This window comes from Danio rerio, chromosome 5 (assembly GCF_049306965.1).
Source record: "Danio rerio strain Tuebingen ecotype United States chromosome 5, GRCz12tu, whole genome shotgun sequence".
Classification (NCBI taxonomy): domain Eukaryota; kingdom Metazoa; phylum Chordata; class Actinopteri; order Cypriniformes; family Danionidae; genus Danio; species Danio rerio.
Window position 1 is genome coordinate 29,000,843 of NC_133180.1, and position 13,988 is coordinate 29,014,830.

Consider the following 13,988-nt stretch of genomic DNA (forward strand, 5'->3'; position numbering starts at 1 on the left):
TGTCACTCATGTTTCTTTTTTATTATGGCCTACTGTTTATGCAAGCCTTATCTTTATCCAAGCTTTATGATCTGATTTCTTTGTAGCCAAATGTTTTCTTCCTCTTGTGTGATTCTGTTGGGAGACCGGGAGTAGTTGTAACAGTTAGTGTGAGTTCACCAAGACATGTTCCTGGATCAACATCTACAGTGTGACAATATTTCAATCAGAATTGATAAGTTTACAGTTTATGTTAAGTTTAGGCTTACTGTAGGGATATACACGAGGCATCATAGCTGACTGACAGACAAAGAAGACAACAGCAGTGTTAGCCTTGCATCCACACTGATGCCATATGTTCTCCAGTGAGGCCCCGTATACTCATCATTCTAGCACGCATGCTAAATCTATTCTTTACTCAGTCTTTCTGTAGGCCTGCTAATTTAAATAAAAATGTTGGCAAAAATTTAAATACAACTGGTTTATCATATGGCTTAATATAGTTTGGCCAATTTGTTTGGTGTTCTTTCTGGGTTTTTGTTAATTTACTGTTTAAAATAGCTTGAACAACTGCCCTGTATTATAAATACGAAATAATTATAAAATAATTAATGTTCAAAAATAATGTTTAATAACAATAAAATAATATACATTTTAAAACAATTAATTTGCCTTTCGTTTATGTATGTTTCAGATTTTTCATAAATTAGTAGAATGTTCTCTGCTAGTGATGTAACACCAGTAATACGCCGCGGCAAAAATTCAAAGTGACTCATTCAAGTGAAAGGAACCGACTCAAAAGAATCATTCATCTCGCGAGTCTCGGCGTTCGTTCGTCAAGTGTCTTTCAACCACTGATAAACATCCGGTGAAAGGTTAACGTGAGGATTTTAAATTTCACACGGTTGCTTTTACGCCATCGGTAATGTATATAGACGTTCGTTTTGTTGTACAAGTGTAAAAAGAGATTTATACCGTGTAAACGCAAACGCAGCTGCAGTATGCCCTTTTCTCGCCTTATATTAAATTGCGCGCAACAAGGAATTAAGTCAAATGCAATGGTTCTTGTCCAGCCTGAGACCCACATTATGTCGTATCTCAACTAGGCAGTGAAGACCATTGTTTTTAAAGAAATAAGATTTCATAATTGGCATTTGTTATGTGAATCTGTGATCACTTGCCTTACGTTTTTGATCCACTAACGTTCATTATTAGTTTTTGATTCTAGAGCATTTTATTAAGACAGTTTATTTTTATTTATAGCCAGAACAACCCCTAAACAGATGAGTGTCATCATTTCACGATTACATCGATTATTATTCCAACACTTACCATTTAAACTACCCTGATAAGTTACTTAATTTGTTTTAACCAAAGAAAACTAACGTTATCCTCTGGACTGGTTAAGGATTCCCCAGTTTTGTACTCAAATCATATGTACTCAAGTCTTCCTTATAATCAATTTTAGGAACAACTTCCAAACTATCCTCAGAGCCCACAACAATGACCGAATTCTTTTTTTTTTCTTTCACACAGGTGGTGACCTGTCCCGATGCTTCCTTTAGTGACCCGACCAAAACAGAGCCAGTAAAGCAGGCTGTCATGGAAGGTGAAGAATGAGCACCCTATTTAGCTTACACCCACATTCACACACTGCATTTATTTCTTCTCTTCATTTACTTTTTACTAGAAGAATGACTCTGAGGTTGCTGTCTGCTGTATATTGAGTTAGGTTATATTGGTTTACTGCACACACGAAGAGTTTTCCTCCCTTTGAATTGAGTCATAATATTAAAGTAAACAACAACCAGCACTGATTTATTTCGGCACCATGCACACATTCACAGACACCATTTTAAAAGTCAACCTGCGCATTTTATAAATATATGAAAAAGTAACTACTATTCAAATTGCTTCTACTTTATTCATGAAGAAAAAAATGTGCCTAAATTGTCGCACTAATTTTTTATCAGGTGTCACTATTATAATTCATTCAAGCAGTAATGTGCAGTGTGAGGAGCAGGGTTTAAATGATATCAAGATTATGATGTTCCTCTCCTATAAAGTGTCAAGCTACAGTAGGTCTCTATACTGCTGTTCAGCATATATGTTAATAACTTTCTTGATGTCTGTCAAATGTATGCTGATGATGCTTGTATCCTTGCAGATGCAAAAAAAAAAAAAAAATGCAGCCGACTATATAGTTATATCAGCAGAAACTGAATTTTTCAATTAAAGAAACTGTCTGCAAGGTTTTTTTTTTAAACAGCAAGGACAAATTCTGAAAGCTAAAGTACCTGTGCTGAAGGAAAACCTTGAGCTATTTTAGACATCTAGGAAAAAGCTGAAATGCACATAAGAAAATAATTTATTTGCTAAGCTTAATATGTGGTAACATCAACAATGAGGTGTTTTTATTCACAATAGATCAGATAATGCAGTTAATAAATAAAGCGGTTAATATTAATTAGTGGTTCAATTTAGTTTAAACAAAATATTTTTTGTAAATTATTGCGTGTAATATACATATTACATATTTACCCCCTATACCTATTCTAAAAGGTCAAATGGACCCTGTAAATAGTAATAAAACCCATAATTTGATTTAATATAATTATTAATAGTGCTTAAATTCATGTAAAGTTTACACATGTTGAAATGTTTAGTTGTGTACATTTGTTGAATCCACACCTACTCCTTTGTTTGTAATGGTTTGCTCCGTCCTTATTGGACTGTTAAGTTTTATTATGAAATAGGAAAGTTAAAAGAAAGGCAGAGCAACACAGTTTTTTGACCGGAGTTTATTGTGAATGATGCTTGAAAATTCAGTAAAGATCTTTAAATTGAAACAAAACCCGAGTCAATTTATTGCCTGACTGATAGTACAGACCTTTTTCACAAAACTGTGATGATGCATTTAACGGCCATCAGCATCGTACATTCTCAATTTTGATTTTATAAAGCTATACTTATTGCATTTATAGTATCTTTTTAAGTTAATGCTGTGCAAAGTCTTTCTAATGTAGCACTCTATTGGCGATACATGTAAATTTGACATTGTTCTCTCCTGGCTGATGTTATCAGTCTCACACTTTGTCTTTCTTTTTAAAAAGTCATGAAAACATGTATCATGGAACTTTTCTTTTGTTATTTAAGCAAATTGTAATGAAAAAAAAAAGGTCTCTTCGATTCACTGCTGTCTAATGGCTTGTTTTCATTCAGTCGTACGGTACAGTTCGGTAGAAGGTGACCTACCAGTTAGGTGACCTGTAACCTTTTATCAGGCTTGTGTTTCCACTGCCAAAAGGGTACTAATGGCGGGCATGATATATGACAAGTTTTAGGAAATTTCAAAGTAAAGCTTTACTGGTTGATCACATATCATATGAGAAGCACTTTTCACAAAACAGATGCTTTATATACACATAAATACTTGTGTATAAATTTTCATTACTAACCTTTCTATGAACATGATTTGATTATAACTGTGGATCAATCCAAGTGATATTTTCGCCCAAGTGCGAAATATAAAAATAGCCTACTGTAACTTCTGCAATTATATAAAATAAATAAATAAATACAATAAATATTAACACATACAGCCCCTTACAGGTTCTGATATGTTACCAATTACAGAAAAACTACACACAGCATACATTTAGTCCTTTTTTTGGGCTCAAAAACCACACACAACATATAGCCCACAGTCAGTGCAACTTCTCATCTGTGTCTTTAATCTTCAACAGCACATGTAACCTCTTGTTAGAGAGTAATTTCGTCATTCCGAGTTCATAATAGTCAGTTCATGTTTTAGGTTGCTGAAAGAATCATTTGCTCCTTTGTTTTGTCGGGCTTTTCCTTTGTTTTTTTGACGCGTCACTCTTGTGTTTGTTTGTTTCTGAAAGGATTGGATGTCAGAAGCACTTCAATAATCACACGTACATTATAATCATCAGCTCAAGAAGTTTGTTATTTCAAATATAGATGCGTGGCGACCGCAAGCGAAAAAGTGAAATCGCTCGCGTTTCTAGACGGGCTAAACTACTATTGGGCATAGGATAGATTCTTTTCTTTGTGGCTGTTCATCAAGACGACGACAAGGTTTGTTTAAACTCTGGTTGACCATTGTTTGCTATTATATGTATATAGTATTATGATGTAATGTCTTGGCTTTGTATTTAAAATTATGTTTTTTTTTCATTCTTCTGGCTTGTGCACGAGCTAGTGACGAATATCTGGAATCCAATAGCGTTCAGCTGTGCATCTTGCTTTGCCTTTTGCTACCCTTTTGTTGTGCTAGCAACAAGGTACCCAAAAAGTGATAAGGCATGGTTCGATTTTTGGTACATTTTGACAGTGGAAACGGCCATAAAAGCGTACCGTACCATACCACTCAGTGGAAACGGACCATAAGGCTACCCAACTATGAATTGAAAAAGGCTCTCTTACATAAACCATTATGGTCTCTTGACCCTCTATAACCTTTAAAGTCAACTTTGTGAATTATACAAGCGCTTTTTTTTTTTTTATCATTAATGTTCTTGTTCCTCCATACCGTAGAATTTGTGCATAGAATTACAGTACAACAATCTAAGTGCTTATACAAGAGATATTGCGTAATACCATTAAGAAAATATGCTGTAGCTCCATCAGCCTCTCTTTCTTTATATGCAGGGATCGTGTAAAGTGAAATGCACTTTAGACTGTTTTTGTACAATGCAGCGAAGCATTATTGAACATTAGACGTTTCATATAAATTAAATATGCTGGAGAATCAGAGGCAGCACGTGAATATAAACGAGTGCAGTGTTGCTGAACTAAAGAAAAGTAAAGGCATGAAGCAAAAAGCTCTGCCTGATTATGGAGAGCATCGTGAACAAATAAAGAAAGTCAAAACTGAATAATTGGGGGCTTTGTTTTGTTGAATAATTTAGCACCATTCATAGTCCACTTAGAGTTTCAGGACCTTGGACAAGACCACAACAAGCAGAAAACATGTGCCTTTGATTGTTTTACTATAGCTTTGTTATATATTCTAAAGCACATCGTCTTTTTTTATTATTATTTTTACACAATGGTTTACAAACAAGGCATTATATATATATATATATATATATATATATATATATATATATATATATATATATATATATATATATATATATATGTATATATATATATATATATATATATATATATATATATGTATATATATAGGTATATATGTATATATATAGGTATATATATATATATATATATATATAAATATATATATATATTATTATTATTATTATATATTATATATATTATATATATATATATATATATATATATATATATATATATATATATATATATATATATATATATATATATATATATTTTTTTTTTTTTTTTTTTTTTGTTATAATTGTGATAAATCTTTATCAACGTTCATCTGTGTTCATGTATATTAATCTATTTTGTATATTCTTTCAGCCAAATTTCAGTCCGGTATTTCAAATTGTCTTTGCTCCAGGTTAACCCATGCTTTCTGGCACTCTTGTTGGATTACTCTATTTATTTTTTAGTAAGAAAGCAAAATTCTTCTAGCTTGAGGGTGATTCTGCCGCCTTCCGAATCCGGTTGTACACGTAGCAGGTATTATTTGGTAGTTTAGTAATTTATTCACTAATTTGGCAACCATCAAATGTCATCAGGGAAAGGTTAGAATTTCCGCCTAGTAAAGAATTTTGTTCCATTTGAGATGACACTACATACATATACTTTGCTGTTGAGTAAGTGCAAGTGCATAAGTACATAGCGCATAGTGTATAGTGTGCCATCTGGGACGCAGCTATTATTTTTGTGCAGATCCGAGGTTGACTTTCGTGTTCAGAAATGCTTAAATGAACTGAGATATATGTGCAAGGTTCTAAAACAACAAGCCAGGTGTGAAAGCAACATCCTAAGAAAAGTAAAGCTAAATGTTTTTGTTGCTTTCATGAGAGTTCTGTAATCAGTGCAGTGGTAATTTTGGTGCTTTGATGTTTGTATCTGTTTCAGACAGAGCAGCAGCTGGAGAATTACTTGGAGAAAATGGATGTCAAGATCACAAAGGTAGAGAAAATTCTAAATACTTTCCTAAGAATGAGACCATCTGCACTTCAATAAAAGAGGAGGTCTCTCTCTGTGCCAGTGAACTCAACAGTTTTTATTAGACTTTTCTCATGACTCGCATGATTCAGCTATTCCATCCAACTATCAGCTAACACATTGCTTTGGTGATTAAATAGATATAATGGCATAGGTATAATATAATAGTATAGGTATATAAATTAAAATGTACATCTACAGAATATCACATAATAAACCCTTGTTGTCATCATTCACAGAATAAACCCTGGAAGAGTGATCAGGACCCTAACGTGAAACAGAGTGGTTTTGTAGCATCATAAAGGGGTGAGAATAAACCTTTTGTGATATTAACCAATTATTTTATGGATATTTGCCACAAACCTAACCAGTTAGACACAAAACACTGATCTGAGCTGTTAGATAGATGAGTATGTCATTACGTAGTTGGTTGTTATTTGGTGATAACATATACTGGAATTGTGTGATTGCCCAATCAGAATTAAGTATTCCAGACAACCTTGTGTTATGAACCCCTCGTTTGAGTTGCAACATAAAAGAGCTCAGACAACAAAAGGATCTGTATGCAACTTCTATATTATACATATAACTAACAGAACAACACATCAGGGAAAAAACAAATAAGAAGATAAAGAACTAAGAATATAATCACAACTTACTTTAACTACATGACATAAATATTGCAAAACAAAAACATAAGGTTACAGAATGAAAGAGATGGCCTTGGACGTCCTCGTGTCAAGTAGCCACACTTTTAGAAGCTAGCACAACACTCTTATTTTTATTCTTTAAACCAATTGGTGAGCAAGCAGGCACCCAATCAGGACCTGTCACTTCCTAACTGGAATCCTGGGGTCGTCACATTTGTAATAAATAAAAATAATCACCAAGTAGAGTAAGTACAAGTTGTAGTTCATTTCCTGTTAAAGCAGGAATAGTAGCTCTTTTATGTTCCTGAGTTTTTTGTTGGCATGATTGACTGCTTCTTTATTGGTCTGAGGTCACATCCTATAAAATCTGCCTCTCGACACTTTGAATTTTGCTCCATGTGTGAGTCTTTCAGTTCTGATTGACTTTTGAGCTGATTAGTATTGAGGCGCCTCTCCTTCCTTTGTCCTTTTCACCTCCAGCTATCTTCAAGATTAACTACCTGCTGGCAACATATTCAAAGTCACAGCCCAGAGCTCCACTTAAAGTCATAATCTAATCAGATACGTGACCCTGGCCAGCCCTCAAAAGCCTTTTAACAGAGAGAATAACAGTTCAGCAGATATGCTTGGGTACGTAAGGGAGAAAATATGGGGCTACTTGGTATAATGGAACAGTTTAAATAATACCTCTAAAGAGAGTTTGGTGTGGTTCAGGGCAGTGACGCTTTTATGAGGGCTTTTAAACAGCTCGGTATGATGAAAGCTGGATAAGGTCTCAGAGATCTGTATGTGGATTGAAAGGCTTTAGAATGAAGAGTTGGCAGAAGAACAGGTGAACTGCAGCCAGTGAGACGAGCGGCTGAAGAATCTTTACTGCGAGCTGTCTGGCAACAAAAGTGTAGAGCTTCGAAAGGCAAATAAATCTGTTGCACACATCCCCTGTTTGTTAGTGGAAAAGATTTGTGGCTCACATTCTCAAACCAAGTACTATTTCTGAAGAGCTGGAGAGAACATGAAATCCCATAAATAAAAATACCACAGAACCAGCCGTTCTCCTTAGCAGTGTCTCATACCGATCAACAGTATTAAGTTGATCTTGAACTTGAGCCTGGTGAGAGCCTGTTTCTTTCACTGGCATGGCATTTTCCAATTTGAACTCAAGACTGAGTTCATAATATGCAATCAGTGTATATATATGTGCCATATTCAGTAGACATTTCTATTGCATGTATATAATTTTTCCGATTATTAATTACAATTATGTCAAAGTCTGCAAATTCTCATGATTGGTAATAAATTGAAGAATAATACAAGATGTGTATACGTCATTGGCACATTTTTAAAGGAATGACAATTGTTTGTCATTCACTCTGGAGGAGAAACCCTTTGAAGGGAATAGGGTAATGAACCCTTCTTACTGGAGTGGAACAAGTGAAAGTTTGTGTTAGGTCTGTTGCGATAGTTGATACATTGACTTATTGTGCGATATAAAAATGAGAGCAGTTCATTTTGGAGTTGTTATATATTGCATAAAGAAATTTAAGAAGGTGATGATGATGATTATAGGCCACATAATATAACAAGCTGAGTTTTTTTGTTGAACGCACTGCATTCTGCCTTCTGTGGAAGGCAGGCCTTATGCAGCATCTTCACACCCAGACAAAGTGCGAGATAGAGCGGATAGTGGAGGTGATGAAGGCAAGACGCGAACCTACTGATTCGTGTTTAGAAACTACAGTCAGTGAGGAAAAACAAGTCGCGATGGACTTGGTTTCAAAGTCACAGTCACAGTCACAGCTCCGATGTGGGAACATTTTAGCTTTAAGCCGAATGAAAAAGGAAAGCCCGTTAATGTGAATGAGCTGATATGTCAAATTTGTTTTAGAACAGTGTCAATGAAAAAAAGTCAACACAACTAACCTTAAATCACACCTAAAACATAACCACCCTGCCCATTTTTTTTAACATGGGAACAACTGGAGAGGGATCTTCCAGACAGTTAACTATAATGCATGCATTTACCTGCCAGTGCAAATATAAATGTGACAGTGTGAAATGGCACACACTCAAAGAGAGGTACCATTATTTAGCTAAAAAGATGCAGATGTTAAACATGCTTGACAAACCAGCTTTAAAAAAAGAAATGCTGCAAACATTTAACAAACAGGCCTGTCTTGGAATCTGCCTGATTATTAAAAAAATGGCACCTGAGATGCTTTGTCTACTTTTGACTTAGACTACTTAGTTTACATTTACTATTTATTGTTAATTATTTGTTTTAAGATTTTTTTCATGTTTCAATTTCAGACGTTTAAATATTCTTAAAAATAAAATGTTTTTTGAAACAGTGTACCTGAATTATTACACTATTATGATGTAAAAAAAACTTTATTTTTAATAAGTGATATAAGTTATAAAGTGTTAACATTGTTTATTGCAATTAATTTGGGTTCAATCGGCCAGCAAAAAATAGATATGGTGACAGCCCTAGTTTGTGTGGTAGTTTACCTAGTCAATTTTGTTCTTCTATTTGTTATTGATTTGATGGTCATTTGGTAGAATCTCCAGGATTGTGCATAAAAACTGAAATTTGATCCCAATGGTCGTTAATCAGCAAACACGTCAAATTAGATTTTAAATATTGCAGATTTTCCCCTACTGAAAGTTCAGAGGCATCTTTTAGGATTTGCAATATTTGCACCCTGCAATTGATACAACATAGGCTCATTTTGAAAACATACCCCTATATATGTTTCTAGAGATCGTGAATTGTGTAGCCAGAAGTGGTACATTTAAAAGTACATTTTGAAATAAATGCTACGGCGTGTTATGACGCTGTTTTTTTTTGTGCTTACCAGTTGATATCCATCTGGATGGCCTTCCCACTGTTACTAGTTTGTCTAGTTAGCTCGCCATGTACGTCAGCGAACCTGAGATGCAGAGAGGAGCTGACCACGATGACGGGGTTTGAGTCCCAAGACAAAAACAGAAGCTGAAACATAAATTAAACAAGTAAATAACAGGGTAAGAATGCGGTAAAATCTGAAAACGTAGTCAATCAGTGCTTTTGAAAACATTATTGGTTGGGTTCAGGTAAGGAGTGGGGTGGGTCAGTCAACAGCGGCCTCTGGTAGATTATTGCAAGAAGACCAGGTGTGAATGGCACTTGCGAGAGAGATTTGAGATCTCCAAAAAAGCATACTCCTCCTGAGATAATTTTGACAAGCTCCAGAAAAATATATAGCGTTATGTTTTCAGAATGAGCCTGGGTTGAATTGATACTTTTTAGTCCATGTTTTTAATAGAATTCCCTGATTGGTGGAATGTTCTGTGCAGTTTTAGGGCAGTGTCGTTTTCTGTACAATTTACACCATCAAATGTGATTGTTTAGGAGTGCAGATTATTAAATCCTAGGGACAAAATTAATTTAGATTTTGCTTTAGCAATTTCACTTTTGTGCTTTATAAAAATGCATTTATTTCTTGTGATTTTATAAATTGTCACAATTGTTATCCACAGTGAGACCCATACATTATATACCTTTTTTGTATTGCTCCATCTTTTTTTCGCTTTGTATCCAAAAGCAACTTTCATCTCTGTTGTCTGGGGGGAATGGTTTCTCTTTCAAAATTGATTTTGGCGTTGATCTACCTAATATCCATCAATCTAATAAAAATACTCTGATGTAGAAGTATTAGAAGTAAACCACCCGTGAGGGAAACAAAAAACGAAAACGGTTGGTTGGTTTTTCTCAGATTTTAAGTTTTCTAAATTTAGTTAGGGTAAATATAATTATGCAGGGGCGTCAGTTTGGCAGGGTTTCAGCAAAAGAGGGTCTAGTCACTGTCTCTGGCTGTGAATTGAGTGCGGCGTGACTGAATTCCTTGGGGTGACGCAGTTCACCCTTGATTAAGTAAGCACTTAGAGAAAAGCAGGTCAGCAGTGATACAGATCAATACATTCCACAATCATGACATGGCCTGATCAATGACATATTCAAACAAATGAGGAGGAAATGCTTAAGCTCTGCAGAATGTGGATAAAAGAGGTGTGACATATTGGCTATCAGACTAGTACTGTGCAAACTGCACTTATAGAAATGGGATAAATGGGACACAGAAAGATAAACTGGGCTCTAGATGCATGCAGCCAAGGGCATTTCATGGTACCGCTTCAATATCTGATCAGTCATATGAGCTATTCTTTCTGCATCCTGTACTTTTTAAAGTAATAAAAACATGGACAGGTAATTGGGTCACTGCCCAGATAAAGTTGGATCATCTCCAACCTCCGCTCAATGCCATACAGTTGCATAAGGGTCAATTGGTCTCCTGAGGTAGAGGTAGTCACGTGAAGACGGCACACATTGCCCAATGCAGGACCGATGGAATGGAAGTGATTTGGAAAAAGAATGAGCTGAAATGTCACTGATTTTTAAAGGGTAAATTCAGAAATGTACAGTATAGATCACATATGGGGATTGTAAGCTGGAGCATAAAAGTATTTTAGCAATATACATCCTGTGCAAGAAATGTTATAAACTGGGGTATGACTGTCATGAAATTCTATGGGTGCATTCTGATGGGTCCTGTCCAATTTGATTCCAACCACATTATCAACTACATGGCACAAGAATTGTGTACTATCTACTAAGCCACTAGAGTTACGCCATTTGGCAAGGCAGCCAAGATACACATATTTAGTAAAACATATGGCCGCCTCAATGGTGGTCTGATGGTGCAAATTCAATTAAATCAATCTTTTTCCTATAGCACTTTGACCATGTAAATTGTGTTCAAGCAGCTTAACATAGAGGTTCTAGTAAATTGAAACTGTGTCAGTCCAGTTTTCAGAGTTGAAGTTTAAATTTCACTGCTGAACGTCCAAACACTGAAGAGCAAATCAACCAATGCGCTAGGGCTGGGCAGTCTGCCCTAAAATCAGAATCTCGGTCGCTGGTTCGAACCTCGGCTCAGTTGGCGTTTCTGTGTGGAGTTTGCATGTTCTCCCTGCCTTCGTGTGGGTTTCCTCCTGGTGCTCCGGTTTCCCCCACAGTCCAAAGACATGCGGTACAGGTGAATTGGGTAGGCTAAATTATCCGTAGTGTATGAGTAAGTGTGTGAATGTGTCTGTGGATGTTTCCTAGAGATGGGTTGCGGCTTGAAGGGCATCCGCTGCGTAAAAACTTGCTGGATAAGTTGGCGGTTCATTCCACTGTGGCGACCCCGGATTAATAAAGGGACTAAGCCGACAAGAAAATGAATGAAGGAATCAGAATCTCGGTTATTTCAACATTTTATCTCGATTACGGTTAATAAATAATAATTTTCTTTATGTATTTATTTTTTCCCCTCATAGTAGAAAGACAGGTTTTGTACAGTAAATATGCAGACATATTTCAAGTTAGATATTTCTGAATTATTTGATTTTAAAATAATTGAAAGAGGCACAGTTTATCTACTATCTACGGTTATTGATTAAACCTCAACGTTAAACAACTGAAATTTAAACACATTACCTAAAACAAACAGTGACTTTTTTTCTTATTAAAAAGTGGTTATAAATAACTTGTAGTTTTGGAAATAAAATCAGTTGTTTTCAATGTTTTTTATATTAAAAGTAGAAAATAAGCAGTTTCTTTTCTGAAAAAACTTTTGTATATCCTGTAAATAGTTCATTAAACAGTGCATTTCTTCCATCTTTTGTAAACAAATATTTTATTATAAATAATAATTTTAATGTAGTGAAAAATATACATCAAGGCATCTCTGGCACAACTTCCAATCATTATCACTGTACTGCAAAGTAAGGCTCAAGAAGAGGATTCATCATCCTAAAAAAAAAAAAAAAAAAAAAAAACAGGCCCAGTTGGACATGACCATTTCTCCTCTAAACCTCTGTTCCAAGCTGTAGTTCTGAGTAGTTCACTGGAGAAAACAAGCAGAAACAGTTGATCTCATTGATCTCATGCAGATATGCATCTTTGCTAATACTGATGTTTGTTTATACACTGAATTAATCGCAGACTATTTTAGAAACTCAGAAGTTTTTTTTACATGTCTTAGTGTTACCTCTGGCAGAAATTTTGCATATCTCATATAAATATAGACCCAAACACCTTCAAATGTTCAAAAGATGCGCATTTAGCAATGCTATAACTGTTGGCTATTCTCTTATTGTTTGATGGCTGTTCTCTTATTGTAATGACAATTATGACTACATGACCATCTCTGTAAATATATGGAAGTACTTTTATGGTTCTTTAAATATCATGACTGACATACAGTAATTTAGAAAGAATGAAACCTGAATAGGCTAGAATCAGAGAATCTACAATCAGAATGGACACTTTTTTATTGAATATTGCAGTGTTTGTTGTAAATTATTAAATCATGATGCATATAAAAATATATGAGCTCAATTTTTAAAAAAATCTAATTATCTTTTTCTTTTACATTTTGCATTCAATTTACTTTAGATAAAATGTAGTCATATCCTAAAGTGTTTTTTTTTTCTTATTCAAGAAACCATTTCTTTTCCAGTGTTGGGTTGCAGCTGGAAGAGCATCCGCTGCATAAAACATGCTGGATAAGTTGGGGGTTCATTTTGCTGTGGCAACCCCTGATTAATAAAGGGACTAAGCTGAAAAGAAAATGAATGAATGTATAAAGCATTTCACCATTTTACACAAAATCTGTCAGAATAGGGAATAAAAGACTAGCTTGCATTTCACATGTGGAGAAGTAGCTGATTATCTATAAACATGGTTCACATTAAAACAGTTCTATTATGGCAAATAAATACACTCAGACAGTTTAAAAGCTGCATGCTGCTTTTCAACTTTTCTGAGCAAAAGAAAAGAAAGAATTAATGAAACTTTGGCTATGTTGAACAACCAAATCATTTGGGTCCTGACCGGCCATGCAATAGATTGAAAAGGGGCCAAGTTTATTACCGTTTTTTCATGAAGTTGGACATACTGAAGGATTGTGGATGAGTAATTACTAGCACCTGCTGTGTGACCCATCTCAGTGGACCAGTTGGAGGAAAAGGTAGCACGGGGACAGAGGAGGAGGTGAAGAGTAATTAAAGTGGCCCATGGCGGGATCACAGCAGACAGGCTTGGGTAAATGACAGCTGGGCCTGACGCGTTTACCCACCACTGGGCCCCCTTCTGACGTACAGGTGGCACAGAGGGCGGATAAAAGCGAAAATGAGCAGCTA

General features: G+C 35.3%; 1 protein-coding gene across 20 annotated transcripts in view; it reads left to right on the forward strand.

Moving 5' to 3' along the window:
• The first annotated feature begins 817 nt into the window (after nt 1-817).
• The window catches only part of nsmfb (NMDA receptor synaptonuclear signaling and neuronal migration factor b), a 95,475-nt gene continuing 82,304 nt past the window's right edge, over nt 818-13,988 (forward strand). For 10 of the 20 annotated variants that reach the window (XM_068221301.2, XM_073950975.1, XM_073950974.1 and 7 more), the window contains exons 1-4: nt 863-901; nt 1,516-1,588; nt 6,025-6,078; nt 6,354-6,420. The gene's annotated coding sequence lies outside the window, so the exon portion shown is untranslated. The other 10 variants (XM_073950972.1, XM_073950976.1, XM_073950983.1 and 7 more) reach the window with 2 other exon arrangements.